The sequence below is a fragment of the Taeniopygia guttata genome, chromosome 15, assembly GCF_048771995.1.
Source record: "Taeniopygia guttata chromosome 15, bTaeGut7.mat, whole genome shotgun sequence".
NCBI lineage: Eukaryota > Metazoa > Chordata > Aves > Passeriformes > Estrildidae > Taeniopygia > Taeniopygia guttata.
The window spans coordinates 3881447-3899014 of NC_133040.1; the positions used below are offsets into that span (position 1 = coordinate 3881447).

General features: G+C 40.3%; 1 long non-coding RNA gene across 2 annotated transcripts; it reads right to left on the minus strand.

Annotated features, from left to right (window-relative positions):
* Positions 1-365: 365 nt before the first annotated feature.
* Positions 366-17043, minus strand: LOC140685136 (uncharacterized). Of its 2 annotated transcripts, XR_012058372.1 has the most exons (4): positions 16865-17043; positions 12904-12970; positions 9472-9640; positions 366-9117 (listed from the first exon to the last, which is right to left on the minus strand). It is a non-coding gene; the product is annotated as an uncharacterized lncRNA (long non-coding RNA). The 2 variants fall into 2 exon arrangements; XR_012058373.1 differs by lacking the exon at positions 9472-9640 and having other exon boundaries at positions 16842-17043.
* Positions 17044-17568: the final 525 nt, after the last annotated feature.

Genomic DNA, 17568 nt, shown 5'->3' on the forward strand with positions numbered 1-17568 from the left:
GACATGGCAGCCTACACTGAGAAAGGAACAGGCTGTTTCTGCTATGTGATCCTAAAAAACCTTCACACCTCTATCAGCAAAATGGAGACTTTTGGTCAGATGAAGGCTGAATTTGAGATTTTGCTCTCACTGGCTCGTCCTGAGAGCATTTAATTAATTAAAGTTTAAAAAAATAGCAAGGTGTGCTTACAGCTTTATGAATGAGAAAATTTTATCCCCAGGAGTTTTGCAATAGACTTGAATGGAGTCACCGTTTCCCTGTTCTGGATGTTACCCTACAAGATGTGGCACAGTAAAGACTTTCATAAGGAATAAAGATGCAGTGTTTTCACTTTCATAGACATTAATTGCCCCTCAGATGCATGCCTGGAATGTAACACAGAGTGAGAATCTGCTGATCTATCAAACTGTCAAAAGAAAAGATGGTACATATTCAGGAAAGAGTAAGAAAGGCCAGCTCCCATCTGCTTGCCAATATAGCCATTAAAGTTCAAGCACAAGCTCTGTGCAGCTGTAAAATCTCTGATCTGCTTGTTCTCAGGGGACTTTAAACACAGTCACCAGACAAGTGCAGAAAAAACAGTTCACATCACACCACAAAATTACTGTTGGGGTTGATTTCAGTAGGGATGGAGTCCATATCCTCTGCCAGGGATCAGCATCTTCCAGGGTCCCTCAAGCCTTTAATCCACGAGCACATTTTCAGGACCCATTGTAATGGCTTGGAGTTTGAGTCTGCCTGCTGGTGGTTGAAACACAGTTAAATAAGAACCTGTTATCTCCTGACTGTGAAAATCCAGCTGCTTAGGGCAGTTTGAGCCATCCAAGGTGGACATAAACAAGGACAGCAAAAAGCTGGGGCAAATCAGCTCTGAGGAGAAGGCAAAGTTGTGTGCAGAGATCAGCCAGAGAAACGTGATCCTGGGCTGTGAGGAAAGGATGTAGATTCTTCCTGTTTAACATCAGACACTGAGTTTTAGTGCATTTCCAGGGGACCTCCAAGAGAGTGATCTGGAGACTGGCACAGTCACCAGTGACATAAACAACTTAAGTTAAATCTTCCTCTGACGACAATGAAGTACGGGTAGAATTTGGGCTCTGTTAAGCAGGACCGTGTGAATCCCTTCCCAGGTGTCTCAAAGACACAGATCTAATAGAACCTGGTGTTTCTTGTGTGTTTCTAGAAACCTTGAAGTTTAATTGTTCAAACTAGGCTGCTAACAGATGCTAATGGATTGCAGAGAAAGCAGGAGATAGGAAGTGGTGAGATATTCAGGGCCAATTTGTGCTAATGAGAGCTCATTAAGAGGTTCTTGAGATAAAGGTTCTGTCAGGAGGCAGTTAGTGCGGCTGAATTTAGTGGTTTGTGTAGAAGATGGGTTAAAATCCAAGAACTATGGCCTGTTAGGATGAGACTGATTAAATTTTAAACGGCACTGACTTGTAGCCGCTTACCGAGGTGAGGAAAAGGAAGGAGGTCCTCAGCCAACATTTTGGGTTCGCAGGCTGCAGAGAGGGAGGGCAGTTACAGCCCCGGGAGCCTCGGAGAAGGTGTAACCTCAGAGGGAAAAACCGCTGCGCTGGGACGGCTGGGCAGAAAGCTGTGAAAATGATTTAAGAACGTGACCTGAGAGCTTTAAGATATAGTTCCATGAACAATCATAAAAATAGCCTTCCAAGGGAATGAGTCAGAGTACCCGATATTGCTGCTTACAGCCTTGCACTTCATGCTGAAACTTGAAAGAGAAACTGATCACTCTGCATAGAGCAGCGATTTTTCAGGGGTATGAGTAAGGCAAAATCATGGATAAATTGCTTATCACGATGGGCAAAGCAGATGGGCCAGAGACATGACAGTTGCAAAATGTTTTTTTTTTTTTTTTTTTTTTTTTTGGAAAGGTCTCCTGATTTCAGATGCTATGGCTTGCCAGCAGGATTCCTTGTACAGTGGAATATGGTCTCTCCACCACATGTTGCTGTTTCCCTGGCTGGAAGGACTCTTCTCAAAGGCAGAAAGTTCCAGTGCTTGCACACAAGTCCACATAAAGGCCAAAAATGGCAGTTTAATGCCCAGAGGTTCTTTGGGGCTAACATGTATGTCCAGACATGAAACAGTAGCAGCAAAGGGCACGTCAGGCTCCAAGCTGAGTTCTACTTACCTGAAAAAAAGTACTCTCACCATCTTCCAACATTTAGCCATATTTTGGTATCTTTTAGCTGCTCTTCAGGTGATGATATTGTTTGTAAAGTGAAGTTTGTAGATAGAAGCATTTTGCTCAGACGTGTTGAAAGCACTAAACTGAAGCATGAGGAGAAATGAAAAGGGTGAGGTTTGGGAGGCTGCTTAAACTATTTCTCATTTGGTAATTCCAAATTAATATATGAACCAAATTAGTTGTCAACACTATGCAAAGGAAATACTTCTTTGTTCCTGCTTTTGAAGTGAACAGAGTTTAATATGCAGTATATTAAGTATTGGAAGCTGCTGGATGCACATTCCATTCCTTAAAAATTACGGATCAGGACTGGTTTTGCTGTTGTATTTCTGTGAGTGTTACTGACTCAGCAGTGGCTGTGGGGCTCTACTCTGTACACTGATGCTGTAACAGGTATTGTGAGAGAAATGCTTTTCTTAGTTTAAACCAAACATTGCAGTTTTATCCTTGCAGATGCAGATTCCCATTTTTCATTGTGGGCCACAGCTGAGGGCTGTGGCTTTGGAAACACCAAAGATTTGTGATGAGCTGTTAACTATGGTAAATTATTCATGGTAAAAAAATATGCAACCAGTGAAATGTTCAGATCAAAATGAAAGTTTCCTTCACAGTCTGAGATTGCTTTTTCATTCAGTGATTACCTTCTGGAATGCTATCACAATTTGAAGTCAATAAATAAGTTGACTGTGCAAGCCTGCAAGAGCTCAAACACATGTGAAGACGCCTTTGGGTGTTTTCCATGATCTGTCCTTTTCCATTCTGACTTCTGACCTGTCTGATGAAGTCAGAGAACAACATCAGGGGATCTGTTCCAGCAGCTCAGACAGTGCTGGACATCTGCTCTGTGCTGTGGGTGACCTGTGCTGTGCTGGGAGGAGCCCTGGTTTCGTCTCAGTGCTCCACTTCCCTGCAAACCAGTTCATGTTCTTGAAAGCTTTTCTCCTTGTGACTGGCAAGACAGCCTGTTGTAGTACTGAAAGGACAGGATTTTATCTTACCTCACTTTAATGCTCTGAAAACAGAGCATCAAAGCTCAGCTCAATCAAATTTCCTTCAGAATTCACGTGGAGAGTTACTACAAGGCGGTTCAATAGCAGATACCTCCTCATTTATAGGCTTTTTAAAAATTGGACATAGAATTCTTCAGATTTCCTGCTATGAGGATTCATTTCAGATGTGGTTGTGCAATGCAGTGCTGTGAATTCAGCCTTTTGGAAATATTACTGACCATTAATTAATACCATTAATTAATACCATTAAAACCATTACTAGGAGTTCATGAAAACAATTTATAACAAACTTGTTAGTTTAAGAATTTGAAGAGTTTTGTCAACCTGAGTGGTATTTGTATCATTAAAGAAACTACAAACTCATTTGTAGAGCCAAATATTGGAAGACTCCTCTTTTGAATGTTTTTCACGAATTCAAATGTTTATGGAAATATTTTGGGATTATTTAATATTGTCTCATCTCCTATTCCATTAATAAAGGTATATGACATAGAGAATTAATTTAATTACTTCCCACTCCACAGTCAGCCTGGAATCTTTTCATGGGTTTCTCTGGGTCAGCTCCAGCTTCACACAGCACAAAAAACAGGAAAACACAGGCAGGGCAGTGCACAGCTATGTTACAAGCAGGGTAAGTCTTGAACAAAAGGCTAAATACACCCATTAGGCACAGTTTGGATCTAGACTCACATCTGAACTTATGGGAGGAGCTGAATACTAATTGTTCTATAAATATTTAATATACCTAGCACTTTCCCATTGTGGAGCATCCCAAAGGAGGCATCTTTCCTTCTCTCACACATACACACCCGTACTCTTCTTTCATTAAGGGTTCCTAAATACAGTAATTAGAGCAGTCATCAAATTTGCATCTGGCTGATCAACGCCACTCCAGCTTTATTTCAATGTAATTGCAGTGGCCTCGGGTGCACTGGTGAACATGGCCCAGGGCTCAGGTAATTATTGTATCAGAGATCATTTAATGAGGAAAAAGCAAGTGAGACACTTTGTGGGATAGGAACCCACCAGGAAATAACCTGCTTGTAAACATAAAAGGACCTTGTGATTTTTCCTAATTTATACATTTATCACAATTAGAAAAAGAAAAAGTTCAAATGCATGGATTCAATATGTTTGTCCTCTGATACCAAGACAAGCCACGGTACAGACACCAGCACATCAGATTGATAAATAATATCCCAAAATATTCTGGTTTGGGACAGAATTGCCATGCTATGCTGCATGAGTCCCCGCAGAGCTTCCATGCCAAATGGTTGTCTTGTGTAATAATTTCAGTATTTTCCTTTGACACTTCATGTGTGAGAAAATCTGGTAACTCTCTTGTGGAATTTGTAGAGGACTTCCAAAAAGGTTGAACATCTTTCAACCTTTGCTCACGCCCTGGATCCTTTACAGAAGCCTGCAGTACTCAAGTCTGGGGTTTTTTTTACAGGAGCAAGAGCTTGGTTTTTTCTCAGCCACTTACATTATGTGTGTCACAGTTCTTCCTCTTTTCCTACAAGAAATGGGACCAGCTGGACATTATTTTAATGCAAAGTTTTCATTACAGAATATGTGTATTTCCTTTAGCTTCAACTGCTCTCTGTAACATGGTTTTGAAGGGCCACAGGTAAGGAGCAGCAGCCTTTGGAAGGCAAGGATTTGCTGGAATATTCTGAGAAATGTTCTAACAAACTCTCTGTGTTCAATATTTTGATGATTGTTACAGTTACCTGGTCCTAGAAATGAGATAGATGCTGGAGTGGTCAACCATGACGAGTTCTTTTAAAAATCCACTACAATTTATGGCATAATGACCAAATCTACCATGTAATGGTTGGGTGTAATTTACAATGTAATGTACTAAAATTTATCCACCCTAATAACAAGCAGTACAATTTACATGGGGAAGAAACAACCATTTGCCAAGGAGAAAAAAATAAAAATGTTAACAAAGAGAAAAGGATTTCTTTTCAGCCTTTCCCTACTTCAGAGTCTCATCTTGCCCCTGTGAAGTGCACTGCAGAAATCTGGATCAACACTGGAAAATCAGAATCTTCAAAATGGATATTGTTAATCAGGACTGACACTGCTAAAAATAATGTTATCGTGTGGGACTGATGCAGCCATCAGCCCAAAGCCTGCAGGAGGTTTTTGTGTAGCTGGAGCATTCCAGCTCCTTGGGGAGGCACGTTCTGAGGGGAAAGAGTTTCAAGCTTGTTGTACTTTGTGCAAAAGTGAGTTTTTCCCTTCTGGTAGAATACACCCCTTATTTCCCTTTTTGACTGCAGAATAAACAAGGATCTGACTTATACTACATCAGGTAGATCAAAATGCATCTACAGCCCCTTTTTGATGTTCAGATGACTAAGAAGAGTACAAGAAACAGGGCAATTTCAGGGAATTTCAGGCCCTGGTACCTTCTCCCAGCTTCTCATGATCAGCTGTTTTTGATTCAAAATCAAGAAAATTAAACTTGGGGCATCTGAGAATTCTTCCCAGCTGCATTTGGTCCCATCTCCCATCTTCGTCTGCCTTTGATAATTTTCTTGTTGTGGTGGGTCAGTTTTCCTACTGGGAGATGTATTCTGTGTGTAGGATTGTGGCTACAGAGAGCCAGCTACCAGATCAAACTGCTGGTTACAAGATCAGCCATGGCACTTGTGATAATAATCTATTCTGATTTTACAGTCATCAACACTCATCAGGATAAACAAGAATCTTTCTACTGACCTTAACAGGAGCTGGAGCTGATCCCAAATACCCTGGAGTTTGTAAGCAAGCCTGAGTTTTCATCTTCTGCAATGCTAAAACAGTGATATATATTGAAACTTAGCAGAAAGAATTGTTGTTATTAATGTGCCAGGCTAAATATAATTCCATCTTTTTAACGTGCTGGTGTGGTACCATTAATTTACAAGACAGCAGAACAGAGTGGTGATATATAAATCTGAAAGTCCAATTAAGAAGATGCACCCCAGTTTCTGAATACTCCTCCAGTGACATTTCTTTCCAATAAAACAGCCTATCTCCAAGACAGAGATGTTTATTTTATAATCCCTATTTATAAGATGCTGCTTTTTATGTCCAGTATAAAACACAAAGGGACTATTGTTGATAAAATAGGATGGTAGGTTTCAACCATGGTGAAATCTTTCTTAGGAAAAGAGAATAGAGATGACAATTTCAGAACCCTTGTGAAGAAGAAGGGAAGGGTGAGTGCTGAAAGAGGCATTATTTACTTTTTTAATTGATGAGCTTTCCTGTAACACTTGCCAGCCCCAAATCCAGGAAATTCTCATGGAACCAGAGCTTTCTGTCCAGTGACACCCAGGCAAATCTTATTTCAGTGTCACAGTGATACCTGAGGAGGGAGGGGTTTGAGTGACACTGGGAATGGACAGCAGGAAACAGTTCATTGTCTGACCCCCTCCAAGCAAGTGGCCAACCCAAGTTTTCATGGCTTGTTTTGGCTAATGGAATTTGTTAGGTTGCTCCATCAGCTGAAATTGTGGAGGGTCAGAACAGGATGGGACAGAACTCTGATCTGAGCAGCTCCACCATATGCTCTGGTGACCTTTAGCAAGCTGCTTGGACTCTTGGTGCATCTCCAGGTGTGAAACATTACTTTGAACCTCCCTTGGAAGGCTCTGCTGAAATTGAGAGTCTAAGACTGTGGGACTGTTCATGGAAGCATTTGGGAGAATCCAAGATATCTGCAGGAAAAAGTTCTCCAAAGTTTAAAAAGTCCAAATCCTGTTTTATCTGGGTATGAACCTCTCAGTGTTCTGTTTCAGTCCTTTAAATTGGCAGATAAAGACTTGAGTAGAGTTGAGGATCTTGCCTGAGGAAGCTAAACTTTTCAGGAAGCAGGAAAAGGAAAGCTGCTTTTTTGCTCCAGAGGAGCTCTTTTCCACCTCAGAGTAAAAGAAGCAGAAAGTTTTTCATTATGCTGATGCTGGAGAAGCAAAAAAGACAATCTGCTTTCTTTTTAGAGGAGAAACCTGGTGGCAATAGAAGAGAGAAGAGCCATCATCAAAGAAAAGCATACATAAGAGACAAAACCATTAGAGACTCCTAACATTCACACTGGTCTCCTGCTCTGGGAGCTCACAGAGCTGCTCAGACATTAGCTAATTACATTTGGCACAATCCTCTCATCTTACATGCAGGCAGACACATTAGGTTGCCTCCTCAGCTGGTATAAAGTTTGGATTTTGGCAGTGTGGCTCGTGCCCTCCAGCTGAGGACAAGCCACTTTGTTTCCATTATTTTTTATATGTAATGTATAAATAAATTTCATTTATTAATGAAATTTCACAAATTCTGCCTGCAGTTCCATACAGTGAGAAAGGACCAGGATGAAGATTCCACCCTGTGTAACCACAGTTCAACCAGGAGCTTCCAGGCTGCTAAATTAAGATTTCTTTTTGTTGGCCACAGGGTAACACAACAGCCCTATCAATGAAACTTGACCCAGATGATGGTGAAACAATCCCAGAAGAACAGCAGAACTGGAGGCTCTCAAAACCTGCTGAAGACTGCAAGGAAGTTAAAAGAAATAGAAGCAAATGCTGGAATAGAGGTTTCAGAGATCAGGAGACCTGATTGTGCTTATCTGCCCAAATCACTGCAGCTGACTTCTCTGAGCACCAGATCAGGCCCACAGAGCTTGTGGAGGGAAGCTTTTCCACTGGATTTTGAGATGGAGGAAAATAAAAGCATGGACAGGGGAAAGTATGATTTCTTTACCTGTACAAATGCCCTTTATCACTGCCATATATAGAAAGAGAAAAGCAGGAGCACAACAGAACTTTAAGAACTTACTTATCTTTAATGTCTGTAAGTCAAAGAAATCTGTGCTCTTGGTTCTTTTCCCTGAGAAACAAATACCTCTTGATATTGAGAAGGGAAAAAATAAATCCATTAATCAGTAAAATATTACACATCAGGAGTCACTGTCCTCACCTGGACTTGTTTCCCTTTACTGTGGCTAAAGGATAAACAGCATTTCTCCCCGGTGAGCCCTCAGGAAGCTTTGACAGGCAGGGAAGCAGTTCATTAAAATCATCAGTTAAGAAAATCATTAGGTCACCAATTCCAGCATCCAGCAACCGTGACCATCAGGAAATACACATTTGAGCCCAGACAGGTTCATAAATATCACATATTTATCACTGTCTACAAATGCAGGTGTGTCATTCTACTGCCTTTCCCTGCAATGTGATGGCAAACATATGCTGAGGTAATCAGGGGAAAATGTAAAATGTACCTTCAGCTGGAAACCTGGGAAATGCATCTAATGGTGCTTGGTGTTTCAATACTGATGTTAGTAAGGCAAGAATTAATCCATAATCAGGAAATAACTCCAGAATAAACTCAATGCCAACTCCCTCCACACACCTGAATAACAAAAATAAAATAACTAATGCAGAAAAAAATTGTCTTAAATCTTACAACTACCCTGTGTTTGAACTGTTTTAGTACAAAGGAGAGCAAAACTAAAGAGCAGATAAAGTCAATGCTGTTTAGATATGGAAATCAGTATACCTGTACTGAGTAGATGCTTCTTATTGTCAGAGGAACGTTATAAAACATCAAGACAATACAGAGAGTCTGATCCGGACGTGTTGGGTGCTGAAAGTTTGCCTTTGTAAGGTATGGTAACACTCGATATGTGTGACATGCAGAATAAAGTGCTGCCGGTGAGAGATCTCTCTCGGTGCCCAGTCAGGGGAACAGCTGTGATGAGAGCAGCAAACACGAGGTGGCATCGTTGCCATTTTGGTCGGAGGTGCCCGGTTCCACCGCACGAGGTGACGCTGCCAATGTGCTCTCTTCCCTTCCTTATGTCCTTCCTCGCCGGCCAATAACTCCCAGAACGACAAGATCTAGAGAAGGAGCAGGATTTTTTATTTTCAGTGTTGCTGAAGCAAAAGGTATCAGGAATGTGTCCTATTCCAGGGTCTATGACAATTTACAAAATCTGAGTAAATGTGACTTACACTGAGGTGGTAAATAAATCAACAATGACATAATAATCAAATGATATTGATTAATAAGCCAATGGTTGTCATAACAATTTTCCTCTGAAGAGTTCAAAGTGTACTGCAAGAGATAAATCTTCATTTAATGAGATCCTAAATTATTTAATCTGGTAACTTTTCAGCGCAGGAACTTCACCCACAGGTGCCTGCTCTCCCCACCCTCATCACACAGGGAATCAAGAACTGGGCTCCTCTCACCTCCACAGCTGCAGCAGCTCTGGAGAAAACACCTGCAGAGCAGCCAGAACCTTAAAAAAGGTGTCTGGGTGAATTTTCAAATCAGGATTCTTCCTTTTTTCCCCAGTTTTTCTGTACATAATGGTCACCCTTCACACACTCTGGGAGTCAGGCAAGCAATGCAGGAAACCTTTAGCAGAAAGAACAGCAATAAAAGAGAATCTTTTGGGAACAAATGCATTTCTGATTAATGACTTGGAGTTTGCCTGGCATTTCTGCCACTTCACAGCCTCCATAACTTCCACAGAAAAAACGGCTCTTTGGGGAATGCACCACTCAGTGTAATTCTGAATGAATCATAGAACGTTTGGGGTTGGAAGGCACCTTTAAAGCAAATAATGCCAAACAGCTTTACTTTATTGGACTTAAGCACCAATTCCCTTTGCTGAGCATTGAAATCAGGGCTTCTTCATTGTTCATCAAATTCTGGATGACAAACTTGGGTATGAAAGGAAATAATAAAATCCCAACAAATGCTTTCATTTTACTACAGATTTGTCCTCTTCATTTTTCTCTATTTATTTTGTTTGGCCTCTATGGATTTTCCAGTACAATCAGTGCCTGTTCTAACACACTTTCTGATTGTCTTTACTATCCCTTTTCCCTGTGCTATCATCATTCTCCTCTCTCCATGTGCTGAGATAAATCTCACTGATGTAAGTGCTCTGCAACATGCAGCCTTTACCATTTCACTCTGAATGCAGAGATACAAGAAGAGAATTACACCTTACAATAAAAATAAAACTCTTGTGAAAAGACTGTCATTTTTAAATGTTCTGTCTAAATTCTGCAGTGCTGCTTTGACAGTCCTGAAGACTGATGTTTCAAACCTTTCTAGTCTGTGCATGACTGGGCTGTGGCTTCCATTGCAAAGGCTGAGGATTTGGCAGCACATCATCAGAAAGAGCTGCCTCCCACCAGTTTAGGATATATGTTACTGGGATGGGAGGAAAGGGGTGAGAAATTTCCTGATTAAACCAGTAGAAAAGGAAACTCACGGTTCTCAGCTTCAGCAGGGCCAGTTCTACACCCAGAAGTGTCTTGCTGGTGTAGATGTACAGCCAAATCCTTATTATCCCTGGCTGGATTATCCAGGTAGCTAGAATCATGTCACACACAGCCCTTTATAGCCCCTCCATGCACTATTTTGAGAAGGGAAGTTCTGCTCTGTGCATTCTTACACTACACTGCTCATATTTGTTTGTTTTTCTCACTTCATGAGAGAGCCAAGACAAGCAGCATGCAGCAGTCAAGTGTTCCTCTGTGATTCAGCTTCCTTGGCAGGCAGAGCATGGAAAAACCAGCCCCATTGTAAACCAGACAAGTGCCTGGGGAAAGCAACGCCTCTGCCATGGCTTTGTGTCTCCACGAGAGGGGTGACCAGCCTTGTCGGAGCAGGAACAGAGATTTCAGTCCTCACAAGCAGCCCTTGGCAGGGCAGGGCTGGCACAGGGAGCTGAACACATCTGTTCTGTGCTGGCAAAGCCAAAGCTACCCAGGGGTTCTGTGCCTCCTCATCACGTTCTCTTTCAGTTCTCATGCCCAGCTGTCTTAATCTTTCCATGTCACTTCCAAAATACTTCATTTGTTTCAGAGCCTGTTGTTCCTGACAGTATCACCCTTCCTGCCTGCTGCAAAACACCAAACTAGCCCAACCACCCAAAACCAATCTGTGTTTTAAACATGGTCATACTTCTGCAGAGTTTACTGGGAAGACATTAAGAAAGGCAGAAAACAATGAATGTGAAGAACATATTCTATATTCTGCCTGTGGGCATTACTACTAGCTTTTGCCCTGTATACATCCCCTTACAAATATAATAAAAGTGTTTACATTTTATATCAACTTTAGGCTGTAGTTAAGAAAATCTTCAGTCTTCAAACTGAAGACTGTGTGCAGGCTGAATTTATTATTCAGTTTTTTTGTGAAAAGGATTACAAGGTCCAGAGTAAATCTATCCAACATATATGCCCAGAAGAGTCATTCAGAAATAACCCCAAAACGCTGCTGTAAATAGTTAACCTGTAATGTATATTTTGTACACAGTCATAGAACCGTCCATCATCATTCCTATATTTTTATTTTAATGTCAAATCACATAAATTCATATTTAAAAGGCCTGAAAACAAAATCTGGTCAAAAGGAAGCTGAGTTGTATTACAAGAGTTAAAAAAACCAATCTCTTCCTACCTCTCAAGGGGTGTCGTGTAAGGATCAGAATGCTTCTTCATGATCTTCTGCCTCATATTGGCAATGAGATGGATTTGCTTTTAATGGAAGAGCTTTCAGGGCAGCTAAAGCAAGAAACTGACATCCTGTAGTAACCATTTTGTGGCAAGCACTGGTGTTGCTCAGAACATACAGCAAGACCTCTTATTCTCACTAAAAATCAAAATTTAATATAATGTACAGGCAGGGTTTTTAAAACTCAAATTTATGAAATAATTTGATGTATTTAAAAAACGGTAAATTATACTGAATTTGGATTGTTATCATCTTTCAGTCCAGTCACATCCTGGCAGGGAAGTGATCTCACATTGCATTTGGGATGTACTAAAATGCTGCAAGGTTTCTGTGGCCTGTGCTGCTCACATGTCAGAAAATGCTCCCTGACATTTGCATGCCAAGTGCTTTGCATGGAGAGGGCTGAGTTTGTACAGCACATCATGTGCTTCAGAACCAGTTCTGTGCCCTCACCCTGCCTTCGATGCCTCTGCTTCCCTGATGTTACATTCTCATGGTCCTTAATGAATGGCAAGTTCACTCTGTAGCTCTTCTGGCAGCAAAGCCTAGGACATAACTACCTTTAAAATAATGTACACTGTGCCTTCTCCAGGATGTGAGACATTCTACAGGTGCTGATAAAACCCTCTTAATATTACACACTTGATGGAGCTATCCCAGTATAAAATTTATTTCTCTTGACCTCAAGCGGGGGGAAAAACCCTCCAGCAAAGTCTGTTTGTAAGAATGGTTTGTCATGTTGATCTTATAGCTGTGGAAACCACCACAGAGCTGAGTGATGAGGGAACACACCTCATGCTAACTGGAAATATTATAGAGAGACTACAGAAAAAAAAGCACTTATTCCACAGGAATAAGATAGAATATTGCTTTTTCTACAAAGCTGCTGGAGCACAAGATTTCTTCCATTTGCAAAGGCAAGATTTATGGAGTATTTTCCAGAAAGTACATACTGCTTGCACAGCAGCAAAATGGTTGTTTTGCCACCCATGCAAAAAAAAAAAAAAATGCACATATTATCTGAATTTAGTGAATGCTGAATTAGGTTGTTGGGGGGGAAAAAGAATAAAAAAAAAAGAAAAAAGGCATAAACTCTGTTCTGATGAATTACTTTCCCTTGTCATTCAGGAACCCATCAGGTAACATACCTGCAGTCCAACCTTCTTAACCACCTCTTTGTTTATGGACACCTTTTGACACCTCTTCATGTTTTACCTGTAGGGATGACAAAAACTATTCTGTAAAATCTTGCCAACTCAGTAGTGATTGCTCTCTCCCTTCCAAAGATACCACATATGCTGCCCTGAATGAGACATTCTAAAGAAACCTGCTACTTAGTATTCCTGAAAATTAAAGTTTCTTCAAAGAAAAGCAGATTTTTAGAGAGGTTTCAAGATAGGTACCCGAATACAAATGCACCCAATTCATTAATCATTGTTGAAAAGGTAAGCTTTGTTCCTTCAGCTGGTTAAAAACCCCAGCCATTAAATAGAAGACACTAAATATTTTTTACATTAGATACTTATAAAACTAGTGTATTAGAAAATAAGGTAGATTTGAATGAACTATGTCTGTTTTCAGTGCCATGCTGTGCTAGTGGCATAACTGTCAAGTCTGGTGAATTCCTAAACCTACTGTATCACTTGGCCATTCTTCTTTTAAATGTCATATGGAATTTAATGCATTTAACACCATCAGGTATCTAATTACATCTCTGTGTCTCCTTATCAGCATCCACCACCACTCCAGACACCCTCAAGCAGCCCTTCACCGGCTGCAGTTTCCAGACTCCCCCTCTTTAAGCAGATATCTCTCCAAAAATACCCTTTGCTGTTTCTGCCTTCCACTGTAAGGTGAATGCTTTTCTTCTCCATTCTTGCAAAGTCAATTTAACTCACTGTTTTCCTTCAAATTAACATCTTTGTCCTTCCCACTGCTGCTTCATTCCTGCTTTGGTGCCAATCCCCTGGAGAGACAGACACACCCATTTTCTCTGTTTTATTCCCTCCAATCAGTCATGCAGTAAAACACCTGTCAGACTCCTTGGCAGAAATCCCAGTGTTAGCTGTCAAATCCTAAATCATCTTCTGAGGTGCTTGGTGTGTTCCACATGGTAATAAGTGACATTTCCCTGAGCACACAACACCTTGAAGTTGTAATCCCCAAATTCAAAAGGTCCTTTTCCTATCTTTTTGGGCAGCACTGTATACAGAAGAGGAAATGGCTGCTGAATGGTGGCTGTGTTAAAAAGCAGCCCAAGCTATTTCTACATGGTAAAAGTCAGAGCCCTGTTTGGAAGAGCCCAGTCCTTTCACTCATCTCCACCTGGAGGAACTGAAGACAAATAATAAAGCTTGTCTATATTAATAATAATATTTTTGAAATATTAACTTCCATAGCTGTGAGCTAGTCAGATGTTAATTAGAAAAGAGAAAAAAGCAAAGAAGGATTTAGTAATTTAACCCGACTTTGATAGGTATGCCTTAGTTAATAATCTGTGAAATAGGGTACTATATTTACCTGTTCTGCAGAGATCTAACAGTGATAAATCAGTTGAAGAGGCATTGATCAACCTCAAAGAAAAGCCCCAAATTCAGGAATAAGTTTTATAAGGAAGATCCTTTGCACAAATACTTATATCCTCTTTTACAAAATACATTTTTTACAGAGAAGTCAAAGCTAAACTGTTGGAAAGCTTTGGGGGGGGAAAAAATCCAGTTATTGTTTAATCTCATGGAAGTCCCACATTTTGCTTTGCATTGTGAAGGAAATGTGTGTCATCTGAACTGGTCTGCACACATACATTGCTCATTACACAGGAGCCATGAAAAATTAGGCTTGCATTTTGTACATTTGGATCACATATTCCCTGTCTGTGGAAAATGAGATTTTTAATTTTTCTAAAAATGGGGTGAAGAAAGCAAGCTTAGAACTCTAATCTGCTCTGTAAAACCTTTGACTGGGTGGGGACTGAGTGATAAATAGCACTTCCTCAGCAGTGACCTGTTGTTCTACCACAGCCACCACCACTGCAGCTTCAACATTTACCTCTGTCAGCATGATGTAACATTTTAACCTTTGCACTAATGCAGCTCCTCACTCAGCCACCAAGCACTGAAAAATCCAATTTGTCTAAGCAAAGGCACCACTGGACAAAAGGCTTTGTATTGAGTCATGAATTCTTAAAAGAAATCTTTCTGCTAGAGTCACGCTCAGCTGTATCTACAGATTATCTGCCTGCTACAGAATCTCTTTCTCAGCTTTGAAATATAAATGTGTGCCTATGTGGGTTAGGGTTGTGTGTGCTCTCAAAAATATGTCTGTATGAGCTACATGAAGATTTGTGAATTTGGGATATGAGGCTACAAGGCAGCTGTACATATAACCCATTAATTGTTTTTTCTTCAATTCTGTCAAATTGTATTTGTACTTGAATATACTTCCAGCAATATATGTAGCAATGAGTTCCCAAATTTAATCGTGCTTGAAAACACTTCCCATTGCTTTAAATTTTCTGCCAGATAATTTAATTTGGTGTGCAATAAATCTGGTGTCAAGGGAACTTGTGAATAACCACTCTCTAATCACTTTTTTCCCATGCACTCCATGACATTAGAGAGATCTGTCATAACTTTGTCTCCAGCCATTTCTCTCCTGCCCTGAAGAGCCTCAGTCTGTTTAACTGGTTCTCATGTGGAAGTCATTTCAGATCTCTACCATATCTCACCACTTTTTTTTTCAATCAAACTTTACTACTTGCGAAACAAGCCCGGGTGAATGGGAAGGACAGAAACTGATAAAGTTCTTAAGTACCTAAAAATACTTAAATACTTCAAAATATTTATATTTTTCCATAAATACTTTCTTTTTAGCCTCCTCTTCATTCTTAGGTTTCTTCTTGCCTTTTGGACAGCTCCTGAACAGTCCCAGAACTTTTCCCAAATGGCTCCAAGAGCTCCTTCCTGAGTGGTAATTTAGAGTGTAGCAGAGCATGCTGTCAGCCTAATAATGATAATATAAATATCAATTAAAAGGTAATTAGTAGTACTAAATGGCAAACGTGCCTTTCTGGTCCAGTTTGACTTGGAAGAAACAAAAAGATTTAAGATCACCTAGTTTTATACTGCATTGAGAGCCGACAGATAAAGACTCTGTCAGGTCTATCAAGTGGTCAGAGGCAAAAGGAAGTTTGCAACCAGGAGCTGCAGAACTGGGAAACCTGGGGAAAATCCAGGGCTCTGTGCATTTATACCTTCCTGCCAGGCTGTACCTGGGAGATTTGCTGACAAACTCTCCTTTATCTTGGTCTATTGGTTGGTCCCCATACGTAAAGGGGTCAAAAAGCCATTCACCACACACACCAGGACTGCTTCTGTCCTCCAATTTCTCAGGTTAATTCTACATAATGCTACTCTTATGCCTCTGTTATACATAGACACATTTTGTCTTGGCTGAGAGCACAGACAGAAATCACAACAGCTTTGGAGAGATTTACCCTGCAAGTCAGAGCATAAACTGCTCACTGTTCTTACCAATCACTCATGAATAATTTAAATACACGTTATGTCAATATTATTGTATTGACTAAAAAAACGTTGAAAACCTAAATTACTATTTACTTTTGGCAGTATAAAAGTTCAGAAGCAAGAGATCTTTTACAAAATACCCATCACTGTCATACATAATTGATAGAATAAAATCAGCTACTAAATATCACTTAATAGCTGGCTTTGTTCTATAATGATAATGTATATGGAATTCCTGTAGAGTTCAGTGGGATAACCCTTCAAAGGAAGGCTGTGGGAATATACATACATTTATTACTAAATGTATTTAATTTGCATATTTATTAGCCAGAAGAGAAAAAGGGAAGAAAACACAGATTTGGCTGGGATCTCAGTATTTTCTCCTGGCTCTACAAGCTGCAATAAGAGAAGAGGATGCTGTGCTGCTGGTCTGACTGTACCACTCCCTGCTGACTGCACAGGGACAAAGTCAATCCAGAATTTATGATGCATGGCACCAAATTAATAACATTCCACTGAAATGGTTATTACTTCTTGAAAGAAGAGAAATAACAACATACAAAGGACAAAAGATCCTCAGCACCTCACTCTTTCCCCATGGATTCCAGCAGGTCAGTATGGAATAGGTCAAACTGTTGAATTTGAGAGCCAAAGCTTCCAAAAGCTGGTGTATGGCACAGAACTGTTGGGAAAGGCATTCACTGCAAAGAGGAGAAACCAACATGTTACATTTTAATCAGGGAAAAAACTCAGCTGGCACCATGTGGGCTCAAACAGACACATCCAATTATTTCTGTAGCAGGAGCTTTTAATTGTCCCAATGTGTTCTAGGCACCTTTCAGGGCTTTTCTAGTATTGATACATAACTCTGTGTCCTCAAGGAATATTTTTGGATGTGAAATTTCCAATGGGCTTATCTTGATGATGCGCCCTGTGCTTTCAAACCTAGGAGAATTCTGACATTTATCCCATTATGGTGTGGATTCTTGGGGGTTTGGATTCTACAGGAGCTTCTAAGTTTTGCATTTAAGTAAAAACATTGTGCAAATTTTAAATGTTGAGCTCATCTTTTTCCAAACCAAGATTATCTTTGGCATTCAGCTTGTTCCATGTAAATATATAAAGATACATTTGCTGAGCAATTGGGTTAATGAACTTAGAACAGACCAGACTGTGTGTGTTAGTGACTAATCCAAGCTACAGAGAAACAAACATGCTACAAGCACTGCCTTCTCTCTCTCTCTTTCATAGACCCCCTTTTACCTTGGCTGATTGAATTTTAATTTT